Raw genomic sequence first — 16882 nt, 5'->3', positions numbered from 1 at the left:
CTTCCTCCTGCTTGTGCTCTCTCTCTCTCTCAATTTAATAAAATCTTAATTAAAAAAAAAAAAAGAGCTAAGCAACCTTGGCTTAGCCATCTCTAAAACAAGGGTAGCGGAGAGAGAAAAGTAGACCAGGGAAGAAAACATGACTGGGTCTCTATCAACCTAACAGTTTCATGGATTCAAAGACCTGGCATGGTAAGCTCTACCTCTACCATACCCAGAACTATATAACCTGGGCTTCCTAGTGCTTATCTAATGCCTAGATCAAGGAAGGGAATTTTCCAAGAGATATTCAGGCAGTGTTCCTGAGTCATTGAGGGTACCAAATTTCCAGCTTCCAAGCAGCTGTAAGACTTCTCGGGAGGGGGCAATGTATAATTGGCAGCAAGCCATGAGCAGTACACACCTATAGGGATCCCACTATGATATACCTGCCCCAGCTTCTTGTCCAAGTAAACCAATGCATTTTCCAGTTGCTTCCAGTCTAGGTTCTCTTTTGAACACATTAATGAAACACTTTCATGCCAATACTCTGAGTGACTCAACAAGTCATTTTTTATCTCCTCTACAGAACCAATCCCCAAAGCCTTCACTAGGTAGATTTCTGAATTCCTGGATAGGTAAGAATTCTTGATAGGTCTTTTCTCAGACTATGCCTCACACTCTTCCCTTAGTCATTCCCTGACAGGAACTTTGCAGGCCCCTCACATAGAAACATCCTGGATGTTACAATCCAATCTTTCTTAGATCCTTCCTACTTTAGCTCATAAACACAGAGGGCTGTGAAAGTCTATGAGTGTTCCTTAGCTGAGATTTGTCTGTTGGTTGCCATGAGGCTGCATCATTACCAGAGATTCTTGGGTCCTGTAAGCCAAGTCCCACAATGTCACATGGGACTCTTTCAGAGGTGGTGCTCTCATTTGTTCCAAATATTATTACTTATAGGAAATTCTCTAGGAATAATGGAAACTGGCACATAGGCATGGGAGGCTAGGCTATACTAAAAAGATTAAAACTCACAAATTTTCACACTACTTCTAAAACAGGTATTAAATTTCAGTGGGGGTGAGATATTGTACCTCATGCTAGGTTCTAGGAAAGGATGCCCCAGAGATCCTAATTTGGGTTAGAAAAGAAGGTAGTAGGAGTGGGAGCAAGGGTTGAAGTTTGGCCTGAGGGAGGGGTTAGTAATGAAGCAGGGTTCAGGGCTGGAGAAACACTGGGGAATCTTTAGCCTGAATTTAAACTGAGGGGTGGAGGAGTAGGGATTAGAAATGGGGTGCCTGGGTAGCTCAGTCAGTTGAGCATCCAGTTCTTGGTTTTGTCTCAAGTCATGATCTCAGGGTCATGGGATCCGGCCCCACATTGGGCTCCATTCTCAGCACATAGTCTGCTTATCCCTCTCCCTCTGCTTCCCCCCCTTTTAAATAAAATATTTAAAAAGAAAAAAATTATATTGCATAAAATAAAGGAAGACTCCAGTGGGAAACAACCACTAGAAAACCGGACCAGTAGCCATAAGGGACTCACTGTGCAGAAGGAGGAGATCCTAATAGAGCTGCAATGGTCTCCCCAGGTTTGGGAATGTGGAAGCTGCTGAAGACTGTGCAGTTGCTCTTGTTTATCTTCAGTGTTCCACAATGGTTGGGAGCCTATGGTGTCCTGCATGACAGCAAGTGACTCAAAAACAGTCTCAGAAGAGTATAAACATATATTCCCTCAGCAAAAACTAGGAGACTCATTAGTTCCAGTGATTTAATAAAACCTCTGTCCAATCATTAACTGACCACTAAGCTAAAAAAGCAGAGACTTGAGTGGCCATACACAATAAAGAATATAGACTGGATAGAATTAGTTTAGAAGAGTCACTATGCAAACAACAGCAACAACAAACTCAAGAGAATCTGATTCTTAGACTTGCCACATCGTATTATTTAAAATGTCCCAATTTTCAACAAAAACTATAAAAGAAATTTTTAAAAGTTTGGCCCATACACATACACAGAAGAAAAAACAGCAATTATAAATAGTGACCCTGAGGAAGCCCAGACATTGAACTTACTAGACAAAGACTTTAAATCACCTGTTTAAAATAAGTTCAAAGTAAACTATGGCTAAAAGAACTAATGGAAAGTATGAAAACAAAAACTCACCAAATAGATTATCAATAAGGAGACAGAAGTTACTTTAAAAAATATAATCAAATAGGGACACCTGGGTGGCTCAGTTGGTTAAGTGACTGCCTTTGGCTCAGGTCATGATCCTGGGATCCTGAGATCAAGCCCTGCATCAGGCTCTCTGCTCAGTAGGGAATCTGCTTCTCTCTCTCCCTCAGCCCCTCCTCCCACTCATTTGCACACATGCTCTGTCTCTCATAAATAAATAAATAAATAAATAAATAAATAGATAAATAAATAAATAACTCAATAAAATTTCAAAAGCAGATCTGAGAACACAGAAGAAAAATTAATGAATTTAAAGATAAGTTAATTGAGATTATGCAATGTGAGGAGCAGGAAAAAAATAACGAAGAAAAATAGAGCCTAGAAGAATTGTGGGACATCATCAAGAATAACAATATACAAAGAACAGGAATCCCAGAAAGAGGGGAGAGAGAAAGGGGCAGAAATAATATCTGGAGAAACAATGGTCCCAAACCACCTATGTTGACTGAAAGACTAGTCTATACATCCAAGAAGCTCAACAAATTCTAAACAGGAAAAACACAAAGAGATCCACACTTAACACACATCATCATCAAACTGTCAAAAGACAAAATGAAAAGGGAAGACTGAAAGAGGCAAGAGAAAAGTGAGTCATCACTCACAAGGGATCCTCAATAAGATGTAACAGTTGATTTCTCATCAGAAGCCATGAAGGCCAGAAAGAATTGGATGACATACTTAACTTTTGAAAGAGAATTTCCATACTCAACAAAATTATCCAACAAAAATGAAGGAGGAATCAAGACCAGATAAAAAACTGAGAATCCATTGCTAGCAAATTTTCCCTACAAAAAAAAAAGGTAATAGGAGTCCTTCAGGATAAAATAAAGAAAACTAGACAGTAACTCAAATCAACATAAAGAAATAAAGAGCATTCGGGACACCTGGGGTGGCTCAGCAGTTAAGCTTCTGACTTCAGCTCAGGGCATGGCCCTGAAGTTCCAAGAATGAGTTCCAGAGTGGGCTCCCTGCAGGGAGGCTGCTTCTCTTTCTATTTCTCTATCTCTCTCTGTGTGTCTCTCATGAATAAATAAATAAAATCTTTAAAAAATAAAGAAATAAAAATAAATAAATAAATAGCACTGATAAAAGCAACTACAAAGGAAAATATAAGATAGTATAAATGCATATTTATAACTCCTTTTTTTCTCTCCTCTCTTCTTCTGATTTAAAAGATGTCTGCATAAAGCAATACTAATAAATCTGTGTTGATGAATGTATAATTCATGTACATCATGTATAAAGATGTAATCTGTATGCCTGTGAGAGCACAAATGAGGGAAAAGAAAATGAAACTAAGAGCAAAGTTTATAGGAGCAAACTGTATAGGAGCAAAGTAGGTTACCATAAATTAAGATTTATTAAGATAAAATGATAAAACAAGATAAACATAAGATTTATTAGGATAAATTAACTAATATAAATTATGATAATTATAATGCCCAGGGCAACCAATAAGAAAACAATTCAAAAATATAGTAAAAGAAACAACCAGGTCATTAAGAAGGCACACCAGAAATGTCAATTTAACAAAAAAAGAGGCAGTAATGGAGCAGCTGAGAAACAAACAAAAAAACATAAGATATAAAATATGACAGCAAAATTGTAGACATAAACCCTAGTATCTGTAATTACACTAAATATGAGTGAATTAAAATCTCCAATTAAAAGGCAAACACTGAAATAAGATTTAAAAATATATGATCCAACTATATGCTATCTATAGGAGACACATTTTACATTTATATTTTTTTAAGATTTATTTATTTATTTATTTATTTATTTATTCATGAGAGACACAGGGAGAGAGAGAAGTAGACATACACAGAGGGAGAAGCAGGCTCCATGCAGGAAGCCTGATGATGGGACTCCATCCCGAGACTCTGGGATCACTCCCTGAGCCAAAGGCAGACACTCAACTGCTGAGCCACCCTGGCGTTCCCACTTTTGCATTTAAAGATACAAGCTGGGCCACCTGGGTGGCTTAGTGGTTGATCTTCTGCCTTGGGCTCATGGTTTGACCCCTGCATCCCAGGATCAAGTCCCACATCAGGCTCCCCACAGGGAACCTGCTTCTCCCTCTGTCTATGTCTCTGCTTTTCTCTGTGTGTCTCTCATCAATAAATAAATAAATAAAATCTTAAAAAAAAAGATACAAGCTAAAAGTAAAAGAATGGGAAAAGATATATCATGCAAACCATAACCAAAAAGAAAGCTATAAAGCAGCTATATTAATAACAGACAAAATAGACTTTAAAAAAAATTGTTGGGGCACCTGGGTGGCTCAGTCAGTTGAGCATCAGACACTTGATTTCAGCTCAGGTCATGATCTCAGGGTCATGAGATTCGGCCCCATGTCAGGCTCCGTGCACAGTAGGAAGTCTGCTTCTCTCCCTCTCTCTCTCACTCTGCCCCTACCCCAACTCAAGTGTGCACACACGCTCTCTCTCAAATAAATAATCTTTTTTTTTTTTAAGATTTTATTGGGCAGCCCTGTTGCCTCAGCGGTTTAGTGCTGCCTTCAGCCCAGGGTGTGATCCTGGAGACCTGGGATCGAGTCCTACATCGGGCTCTCTGCATGGAGCCTGCTTTTCCTTCTGCCTGTGTCTCTGCCTCTATCTCTCTCTGTGTGTCTCTCGTGAATAAATAAATAAAATCTTTAAAAAATATTTTTTGCATGTATGTATGTTATAATTGTTACATCTTCTTAATGGATTGATTTCTTATCATTATAAAATGCCCCTTTTTGTCTCTTATAACAGATTTTCTTTTCTTTCTCTCCTTTCTAAAAAATTTTATTTATTTATTCACAAGAGACACAGAGAGAGAGGCAGAGACATAGGCAGAGAATGTGCCCAGGTGTCCCAAATAAATAAATCTTAAAAAAGAAAGAAAGAAGGAAGGAAGGGAGGGAGGGAGGGGAGGGAAGGAGGGAGGGAGGAAGGAAGGGAGGGAGGGAAAAGAAAAGAAAATCTGGGGACACCTGGGTGGTTTAGTGGTTGAGCTCTGCCCTTGGCTAAGGGCATGATCCTGGAGTCCCAGGATCAAGTCCTGCATCGGGCTTCCTGCATGGAGCCTGCTTCTCCTTCTGTCTATGTCTCTGCCTCTCTCTCTGTGTCTCTCATGAATAAATAAATAAAATCTTTTTTAAAAAAGAGAGAAAGAAAAGAAAATCTGTTATCAGAGACAAAAAGGGGCATTTTATAATGATAAGAAATCAGTCCATTAAGAAGATATAACAATTATAAACATACATGCATCCAATAAAGAGCTTCATAAAGCAAAAACTGACATAACTGAAGGGAGAAATAGATAATTCACCAAAAATAATTAGAAATTTCAATACTCCATTTCAATAATGTATAAAAACAACCAGGCCAAATATTAACAAGGAAATGGAAGACTTGAGGGCAGCTCTGGTGGCTTAGCGGTTTAGCACCACCTTGGGTCCGGGGTGTGATCCTGGAGACCCGGGCTCCCTGTGTGGAGCCTGCTTCTCCCTTTGCCTGTGTTTCTGCCTCTCTCTCTATGTCTCTCATGAATAAATAAATAAGATCTTTTTTTAAAGAAAGGAAATAGAAGACTTGAAAAACAGTGTAAATCAACTAGAGCTAACAGAGATCTATAGAGCATTCCATCGATTAATAGCAAGATACACATTCTTTTTAAGTACCCATGAAAAAAAAAGTACCCATGAAACATTCTCCAAGTTAGACCATAGGTTAAGCCTTAAAACAAGTATTTATAAGCTTAAAAGAAATGAAATCATACCAAGTATGTTCCTTGATCACAACAGAATGAAAGAAATCAATGAGAAGGGAATTAGGAAAAATTATAAATGTGTAGAAATTAAACAGCACCTAAATAACCAATGTATCAAATTAACACCTAAATAACCAATGTATCAAAGAAAAATTCACAAGAGAAATTAGAAAATACTTAGAGGCAAATGAAAAAAAAATGGGATGCAATGAAAGCAGTGCTCAGAGGGAAACTTATAGCTGTAAATACCCAAATTAAAAAAATATCTCAGGAACACCTGGGTGGCTCAGCGGTTTGGCACCTGCCTTTGGCCCAGGGCACGATCCTTGGGTCCCGGGATCAAGTCCCACATCGGGCTCCCTGCGTGGGGCCTGCTTCTCCCTCTGCCTATGTCTCTGCCTCTCTCTCTCTTTCTCTCTCTCTCTCTCATGAATAAATAAAATCTTTAAAAAATAAAAAAATAAAAAATAAAAAAATATTTCAAATCAACAATCTGACTTTATATCTTAGAAGCTAGATAAAGAAGAGGAAAGTAAACCCAAAGCAAGCAGCAGGAAGAAATAATAAATAATAGATTAGAAATAAAACAGAGTATAGAAAACAATATAAAGGGGCACCTTGGTGGCTCAGTGGTTGAGTGTCTGTCTTTGGCTCAGGTTGTGATCCCAGGACCCTGGGATCAAGTCCCTACATCAGGCTCCCCACAGGGAGCCTGCTTATCCATCTGCCTATGTCTCTGCCTCTCTCTGTGTGTCTCTCATGAATAAGTAAATAAAATCTTTTTTAAAAAAGAAAAGCAGGCAGCCCAAGTGGCTCAAGGGTTTACCGCCGCCTTCTGCTCAGGGCGTGACCCTGGAGACTCAGGATCAAGTCCCACATCAGGCTCCGTGTATGGAGCCTGCTTCTGCTTCTGCCTCTGCCTCTGCCTGTGTGTATGTGTGTGTGTGTGTGTGTGTGTGTGTGTTATGAATAAATAAATCTTTAAAAAATAAATAAATAATAAAAAATAAAGAAAAAAGAAAAGAAAATATAAAAAAACAAAAAAAATTGTTGTCTGAAAAAGGAAAAAATATGAATCTTTAGTGAGATTAACTAAGAAAAAAGAGAGAAGACTCAAATTACTAAAATCAGAAGTGAAAGTGGGGGCAGTAGAACCAAACTTACAGCAATAAAAAGCATTAGAATACTATGAACAACTGTACATGAACAAATTAAATAACCTAGAAGAAAGGGACAAATTCCTTAAAACACACCATGATCGTTGATTTCACATGTCAGCACAACTAAGCCATGGGATGCCCAGATATTTGATCAAATATTATTCTGGGAGTTTTGTTTTTTAATTATTTTTAAATTTAAAAATAATTTTATTCTGGAAGTTTTTTGAGGATTTTAAAAAAGATTTTATTTATCTTAGAGAGAGAGGGCATGAATGAGGAAGGGCAAAGGTGTAGGGAGAGGAGAGGGAGAAAGAATCTGAAGCCCACTCCACACTGAGCATTGAAGCCCCATGTGGGGCTCAATCCCACCACATGAGATTATAACCTAAGCTGAAATCAAGAGTTGGATGCTCAGCTGACTGAGCTACCCAGGCACCCCTTTGAGGATGTTTCTTTGGGTGAGATTAACATTTAATCAATAGATTGAGTAAAGTAGATTTCCTTCCCTAATGTGGATGGGCCTCATCCAATCAGTTGAAGGCCTGAAAAAAATGAAAAGGCTGACTCTGCCCTGAGTAAGAGAGGTTTTCCTGCCTAAAAGCCCTTGAGCTAGAACAGCAGCTCTTCTCCTGCCTTCAGACTTGAAGTGAAACATCAGCTATTCCTGGGTCTCAAATCTGCCAGCCTTGGGACTAAAACTACATCACTGGCATTCCTGTTTCTCAGGTCTTTGGACTGGGAGCTCTTCTGCCTCTCTAGCTTGCCAACTGACTGTAGATCTTGGGATTTGCAAGCTTCCCTCATTGTGTGAGCCAATTCCTTATTATATATGTAGGGATACCTGGGTGGCTCAGCAGTTGAGTTTCTGCCTTTGGCTCAGGGCATGATCCTGGAATCCAGGATTGAGCCCCACATCAGCTTCCTCCCGGGGAGCCTAGTTTTCCCTCTGCCTATGTCTCTGACTCTCTCTGTGTGTCTTTCATGAATAAATAAATAAAATATTTTAAAAAATAATTATATATGTATGTGTATATAATACATATATACATATATATGTTTATGTATATGCAGCCTATTGGTTCTGTTTTTCTAGAGAACCCTGACTAATACACACATTACCTAAAATGTCTCAAAACAAGACAAAACAACAGAAATCTCAACAGACCTATAACAAGTAAAGAGATTGAATCAGTAATCCAAAACCTTTCAACAAAAACATAGAGATGGCCTACAGATACATGAAAAGATGGTCCATATCATTAGTTATCAGGGAAATGCAAATTAAAACCACAATGAAATATCACTTAACACTGTCAGAATGGCTAAAAATAAAAGACACAAGAAAAAACAACTGTTGGCAAGGATGTGGAAAGAAAAAGAAACCCTCATGCAGCCACTGTGGAAAACAATATAGAGATTCCTCAAAAAATTAAAACTAGAGATACCATATGATCCAATAATTCCACTATTGGATATTTACCCAAAGAAAATGAAAACACTAATTCAAAAAGATATACACACCTCTATGTTTACTGAAGCATTATTTAGAATAGCCAAGATATGGAAGTGAGTCAAGTGTCCATCCATAGATGAATGGATAGAGAAGACATAGTATGTATATATATATATAATAGAATATTACTCAGTCAAGGAACATTTGCAACAATATGGATGGACCTAGAGGACCTTATTTCACCTAGTGAAATAAGTCAGAGAAAAATAAATACCATATGATTTGAGTTTTATGTGGAATTTTTAAAAAGGGAGCAAGCACTAAGGGTGAGGGGCAAAGGGAGGGGGAGAGAGAAACTCAAGCAGACTCCACACTGAGTATGGAGCCCGATGTGGGGCTCGATCCCACAACCCTGAGATTGTGATCTGAGTTGAAACCAAGAGTTGGGACACTTAACTGACTTGCCACCCAGGCACCCCTTATATGTGGAATATAAGAAAGAAAGCAAATGCACAAACAATGAAAAAAGGAGATAAAAAACAGCAGACTCTTAAATATAGAGAACAAACTGATGGTTGCCAGAGGGAAGGTAGGAGGGGAGGATGGGTGAAATGGGTGATGGGGATTCTGAATACACTAATCCTAATGAACACTAAGAAATGTATAGAATTGTTGAATCATTATATACTGTACACATGAAACTAATTAATACTGTATGTTAATTATACTTCAGTAAATAAATAATATCAACAAACAAAAATCTTCCAATAAAGAAAAGTCCTGGACCTGAAGGTTTCACCAGTGAGTTCTACCAAACATTTAAAGAAGAATTAATATCAATCCTTCCTAAACTCTTCCCAAAAATTGAAAAGGAAATCTTTCCAACTCATTCTATGAAGTCAGAATTACCCTGATACTAAAGCCAGATAAGAAAAATAAGGTTAGAGTAATAAAATTAGAAATTCTAAATATAAATTTATTCTAAATAAATTTAAATAGTAAAATTAGATTAGAAAAGAAAATTATAGCCCAGCATCCCTCATGAATATAGATGCAAAAATCCTCAACCAAATATTAGCAAATTGAACTCAACAGCACACTAAAAGAATTATTATTCCTCAAAACTCGGTGGTATTTGTTCCTGGAATGTATGGGTAGTTCAACATAAAAGAAACAATCAATGTAATACATCATATTAGTAGAATAAAGGGGAAAAACACATGATCATCTCAAATGATACAGAAAAAGCATTTGATAAAATCCAAACTTTTCATAATAAAAACTCAGAGAACAAAGAATAGAGGGAAAATTCCTCAACATGATAAATGGTATTTATGAAAAACCTAGCATCATACTCTACAGTGAAAGACTGAAAGTATTCCCCCTAAGATAGGGAACAAGACAAAGATGCCAACTTTAACCACTGCTATTCAATATTGTACTGGAAGTTCCGGCTAGAGTTATTAGATAAGAAAAAGAAATAGAACTATCCAAATTGGAGAGAAAAACGTGAAACTATCTCTATTCATAGATCATATGATCTTAGATATAGAAAATCCCAAAGATTCCACAAGACAGCTAGTAGAGCTAATAAATGAATTCAACAAAGCTAAACACACAAAAATAAGCTGTGTGTCTCTGTTTACCACAAATGAACAATCCAAAAAGGAAATTAAGAAAGCACCTGGGTGGCTCAGACAGTTATGTGTCTGCCTTTGGCTCAGCTCATGATCTGAGGGTCCTGGGATAAAGCCCCCGTGTCAGGCTCCCTGCTCAGCAGGGAGTCTGCTTCTTCCTCTCCCTCTGTGCTTGCTTTCAGTCTCTCTCTCTCTCTCTCTCAAATAAATAAATTTTTTCTAAAAAAAAAAAAAAAGGAGTGAAAAGGGCAGCCCGGATGGCTCAGCGGTTTATTTATTTTTTTATAAATTTATTTTCTATTGGTGTTCAATTTGCCAACATATAGAATAACACCCAGTGCTTATCCCATCAAGTGCCCACTTCAGTACCCCTCACCCAGTCACTCCCACCCCCGCCCACATCCCCTTCCACCACCCCTAGTTCGTTTCTCAGAGTTAGGAGTCTCTCGTGTTCTGTCTCCCTTTCTGATATTTCCCACTCATTTTCTCTCCTTTCCCCTTTATCCCCTTTCACTATTTCTTATATTCCCCAAATGAATGAGACCATATAATGTTCGTCCTTCTCCGATTGACTTATTTCACTCAGCAGAATACTCTCCAGTCCCATCCATGTCGAAGCAAATGGTGGGCATTTGTCATTTCTAATGGCTGAGTAATATTCCATTGTATACATAAACCACATCTTCTTTATCCATTCATCTTTCTTTTTTTTTAATTTTTTTTTTATTTATTTATGATAGTCACAGAGAGATTGAGAGAGAGAGAGGCAGAGACACAGGCAGAGGGAGAAGCAGGCTCCATGCACCGGAAGCCCGACATGGGATTCGATCCTGGGTCTCCAGGATCGCGCCCTGGGCCAAAGGCAGGCGCCAAACCGCTACGCCACCCAGGGATCCCCTCCATTCACTTTCAATGGACACCAAGGCTCCTTCCACAGTTGGGCTATTGTGGACATTGCTGCTATAAACATCGGGGTGCAGGTGTCCCGGCGTTTCATTGCATCTGTATCTTTGGGGTAAATCCCCAGCAGTGCAATTGCTGGGTCGTAGGGCAGATCTATTTTTCACTCTTTGAGGAACCTCCGCACAGTTTTCCACAGTGGCTGCACCAGTTCACATTCCCACCAACAATGCAGGAAGGTTCCCCTTTCTCCACATCTTCTCCAACATTTGTGGTTTCCTGCCTTGTTAATTTTCCCCATTCTCACTGGTGTGAGGTGGTATCTCATTGTGGTTTTGATTTGTATTTCCCTGATGGCAAGTGATGCGGAGCATTTTCTCATGTGCTTGTTGGCCATATCTATGTCTTCCTCTGTGAGATTTCTGTTCATGTCTTTTGCCCATTTCATGGTTGGATTGTTTGTTTCTTTGCTGTTGAGTTTAATAAGTTCCTTATAGATCTTGGAAACTAGCCCTTTATCTGATACGTCATTTGCAAATATCTTCTCCCATTCTGTAGGTTGTCTTTGAGTTTTGTTGATGGTATCTTTTGCTGTGCAAAAGCTTCTTATCTTGATGAAGTCCCAATAGTTCATTTTTGCTTTTGTTTCTCTTGCCTTCATGGATGAATCTTGCAAGAAGTTACTGTGGCCAAGTTCAAAAAGGGTGTTGCCTGTGTTCTCCTCTAGGATTTTGATGGAATCTTTTCTCACATTAAGATCTTTCATCCATTTTGAGTTTATCTTTGTGTATGGTGCAAGAGAGTGGTAAAATACAGCATCCATTCCTGATCAAAACTCTTCAGAGTGTAGGGATAGAGGGAACATTCCTCAACACCTTAAAAGCCATCTACGAAAAGCCCACAGCAAATATCATTCTCAATGGGGAAGCACTGGGAGCCTTTACCCTAAGATCAGGAACAAGACAGGGATGTCCACTCTCACCACTGCTATTCAACATAGTACTAGAAGTCCTAGCCTCAGCAATCAGACAACAAAAAGAAATCAAAGGCATTCAAATTGGCAAAGAAGAAGTCAAATTCTCCCTCTTCGCCGATGACATGATACTCTACATAGAAAATCCAAAAGACTCCACCCCAAGATTGCTAGAACTCATACAGCAATTTGGCAGTGTGGCAGGATACAAAATCAATGCCCAGAAGTCAGTGGCATTTCTATACACTAACAATGAGACTGAAGGAAGAGAAATTAAGGAATCAATCCCATATACAGTTGCACCCAAAAGCATAAGATACCTAGGAATAAACCTAACCAAAGAGGTAAAGGATCTATACCCTAAAAACTACAGAAAACTTCTGAAAGAAATTGAGGAAGACACAAAGAGATGGAAAAATATTCCATGCTTATGGATTGGAAGAATTAATATTGTGAAAATGTCAATGTTACCCAGGGCAATTTACACGTTTAATGCAATCCTTATCAAAATACCATGGACTCTCTTCAGAGAGTTGGAACAAATTATTTTAAGATTTGTGTGGAATCAGAAAAGACCCCGAATAGCCAGGGGAATTTTAAAAAAGAAAACCATAGCTGGGGGCATCACAATGCCAGATTTTAGGTTGTACTACAAAGCTGTGGTCATCAAGACAGTGTGGTACTGGCACAAAACAGACACATAGATCAATGGAACAGAATAGAGAATCCAGAAATGGACCCTCAACTTTATGGTCAACTAATATTCGACAAAGGAGGAAAGACTATCCACTGGAAAAAAAACAGTCTCTTCAATAAATGGTGCTGGGAAAATTGGACATCCACATGCAGAAGAATGAAACTGGCTCAGCGGTTTAGCACCGCCTTCAGTCTGGGGCCTGATCCTGGATCAAGTCCCACATTAGGCTTCCTGCGTGGAGCCTGCTTCTCCTTTTGCCTGTGTCTCTGCCTCTGTGTGTGTGTGTGTGTGTGTGTGTGTGTGTGTGTGTCTCATGAATAAATAAATAATCTAAAAAAAAATAAGAGTGAAAGGAGAACTCATAGAATTGAAGGAAATATTTGCAAATCGTATTTATAAAGGTTTAGTATCCAGAATACATTTTATTTTATTTTATTTTATTTTATTTTATTTTATTTTATTTTATTTTATTTTATTTTTTTAAGATTTTATTTATTTATTTATTCATGAGAGACACAGAGAGATAAAGATAGAAAGGCAGAGGCACAAGCAGAAGAAGAAGCAGGCTCCATGCAGGAAGCCCGACATGGGACTGGATCCTGGGTCTCCAGGATCATGCCCTGGGCCGAAGACGGCGCTAAACCTCTGAGCCACCTGGACTGCCCTATCTTGTTTTAGTTTAAAGATTTTATTTATTTATTTATTCATCTGAGAGTGAGCGAGAGAAAGAGCATGGGGGAGGGGTAGAGGGAGGGAGCAGGGAGCCCAATGCGATGTGGGGCTAGATCCAAAGACCCCAGGATCAAGACCTGAGCCGAAGGAAGACGCATAACCAAATGAACAATACAGGCACTCCCAGAAAACATTTTAAAAACTCTAATAACTCAATAACAAAAAAACTATTTATCAATTTAAAAATAGGCAAAGGGGGACACCTGGGTAGCCAGAGATTGAACATCTGCCTTTGACTCAGGTAGTGATCCTGGGGTTTGGGTATCGAGTCCCACATCCGGCTCCCTGGAGGGAGCCTGCTTCCCACTCTCCCTGTGTCTCTACCTCTCCCTGTGTCTCTCATGAATAAATAAATAAAATCTTTTTTAAAATAAAATAAAAATAGGCAAAGGACTTGAATAAAAATTTTGCCAAAGTATAAGATATAGAAATGACCAACAAACATATGCAAAGATCTCAATGTTATTGGTCATTAGGAAACCCTTATACATTGCTGGGAAATGAAAAATGATGCAGCCAATTTGGAAAACAATTTTGTGGTTCTTCAAAAAAATTTTTTTAATAATAAATTTATTTTTTATTGGTGTTCAATTTGCCAACACACAGAATAACACCCAGTGCTCATCCCATCAAGCGCCCCCCTCAGTGCCCGTCACCCAAAAATTTAAACATAGAATTATATTATGACCCAACAATCTCACTCCAAGGCACACACTCAAGAGAAATGAAAGCATACATTCCCACAAAAATTTATACATGAATGTTTAGAACAGCATTATTCATAAGAACCAAAAGATGGAAACAACTCAAATGTTTACCAACTGAGGAATGAAAACACAAAATGTGGCATATCCATACAATCGAATATTATCTACAAAAAGTAATGAAATAGTGATACATGGTACAACATGATGAACATTCAAAATCTTATGGTGTGTGTTGAGGAATAAGGAGTGTGTTCATGGGTACACCTCTTGTTTAGATGATGAAAATGTTTTGGAATTAGTGGTGATTATTATACAACCTAAAAACTATGGAAAGGGGTGAATTCTACGGTATGGAAATTATTTTTAAAATAATATTTTTTTTACATGAGTAAGAGGGAGCCATGGGTGAGAGATTGGTATCCTGAGAAAAGGTGAAGTTAGGTGAGGTAATATGGTCCAGACACAAGGTCCAGCTGGAGAACAGGATCTGATTGTGCTCTGAAGGAAGAGGGGAAAAGACAAGTGTTTGTGGTAGAAGACAATCCAATAAGAAAGTGGGATTCAGTGGCAAAAAGGGATGGTGGCTAAAGGAACCTTGTGATGAGAGGAATAAAAAGACTGGTTACAAAGAGAAGCCCGGTCTTGAGTATATAAAGAAAAAAGTCTGCAGGAGAAGGTAGGGTCTAGTATCAGAGATCCAGGAGCAAAGATGAAGGTCAGGTGGAGTCAAAAAAGGTAAAATGATGGGACACCTGGGTGACTCAGTGGTTGGGTGTCTGTCTATGGCTCAGGTCATGATCCTGGGATTCTAGGATCGAGCCCCGAATCGGGCTCCCAGAGGGAGCCTGCTTCTCCCTCTACCTGTGTCTCTGCCTCTCTCTCTCTCTCTCAATCTCTCTCTGTCTCTCATAAATGAATAAATAAATAAATAAATAAATAAATAAATAAATAAATAAAATAAAATAAAATAAAAATGAAGTCTAGGGGCACTTGGGTGGCTCAGTGGTTGAGCGTCTGCCTTTGGCTCAGGTGGTGATCCTGGGATCCTGGAATGGAGTCTCACATCAGGCTCCTCACAGGGAGCCTGCTTCTCCCTCTGCCTATGTCTCTGTATCTCTCATGAATAAATAAATAAAAATCTTTTAAAAAGTGAAGTCTATAAGATTTCCATTTCTGGCATTTAGCTCGGCTAGATATTATGAAATGTCCTTCCACTGCAAAACACCCATATGCTGGATAAATTAGAGCAAATCCTATTTTTAAATGCATTCCTGAGCTCAAAAGAAAATAAGGGAAGCTTTCAATAAACAAAAAAGAAGAAAAGAGAAAAAGAAAAAGAAAAGAAAGGGAGGGGCATCTGGCTGGCTCAGCACGTGAGTCTTGATCTCTGGGTAGATCAAGATCTCTTGACCTCTGGGGTTTAAATTCAAGCCCCACACTGGGTGTAGAGATCACTTAAAAATAAAATCTTAGGGCAGCCCCCGTGGCTTAGCGGTTTAGCACTGCCTTCAGCCCAGGGTGTGATCCTCGAGACCCCGGATCAAGTCCCATGTTGGGCTCCCTGCATGGAGCCTGCTTCTCCCTCTGCCTGTGTCTCTGCCTCTCTCTCTCTGTTTCTCATGAATAAATAAATGAAAATTTTTTAATAAATAAAATAAAATCTTAGAGAGGAAGGAAAGGAAGAAGGGAGGGAGAGGAAAGAAGGAAGGAAGAAAAAAAATTCTAGAGCCAAAATTAGACGGAAAGCCAACACTGACACTAGGGCTGCCTTAAAATATGCCCTAACCAGAGACCTAAAGCTTTGCTGGTTATCAGCCTCACTAAGGACTAGTATTTAGATTTGACAAAGTAAGGGGGCTGAATCCAAGAACAGCACATAAAGCCAAGCACCTGAAAAGACTGTGTCTTGAAGAAGTGACCAGAAAAATCTACATGCTGGCAATAAGAACCAACAAGAAAACCAATCTGTCTCTGGTGACACTAAGAATTGGGAGGAGGGACCAATTTGAAAAATAGAGAAAATTAGCAAAACTGAGTGGAAAGGCTAACAACATTAATGTTAATATTTTTCTCTAATAATTTATAATCATAGTCCTAGTCTCATGCAGTCCTGGGATCTGAATTTATACCATGCTCACAGACTGAGAAATCCCAATACTAGAAATAAATAGAAACAGTTCTAGGTTGGTAGTGTCCTCTAACACCGAGGAGAAACCAAAACAAATCACCCCAATCCAGGCTCTTCAAGATTCACAAAGTTAAAATGTAACCAAATACAAGCTCCTAATAATATGCATATCAAACATACAAGGAATCAGACCTCCATAAGCAAAAGTCTACAGAAATTAAAAACAGAAAAATAAGATGTTCAGACTGCAAATACTGAAATTATAAGAAAAAATACACCAAGTAAATAGATTTAAAGTATTTTAAGGATGTTTTAACTGAAGAGACAGAGATAATCACTATGTAGAACAGAGAGAAGGGACATTTAGTCCAACCTGGACCTTCAGGGTGGTTAACCCAAGAAGATGATGCCTGAATTAGGACAGAAGGACACTTAAGAATTAGCCAGGTATAAAAAAGTGGTGAGGGCATTCTAGATAGAGAAATCAGAATCCTGATGGGCAAGGATTTGA

This window comes from Vulpes lagopus, chromosome 7, assembly GCF_018345385.1.
Source record: "Vulpes lagopus strain Blue_001 chromosome 7, ASM1834538v1, whole genome shotgun sequence".
NCBI lineage: Eukaryota > Metazoa > Chordata > Mammalia > Carnivora > Canidae > Vulpes > Vulpes lagopus.
Note: the sequence above shows the minus strand (reverse complement) of the source record.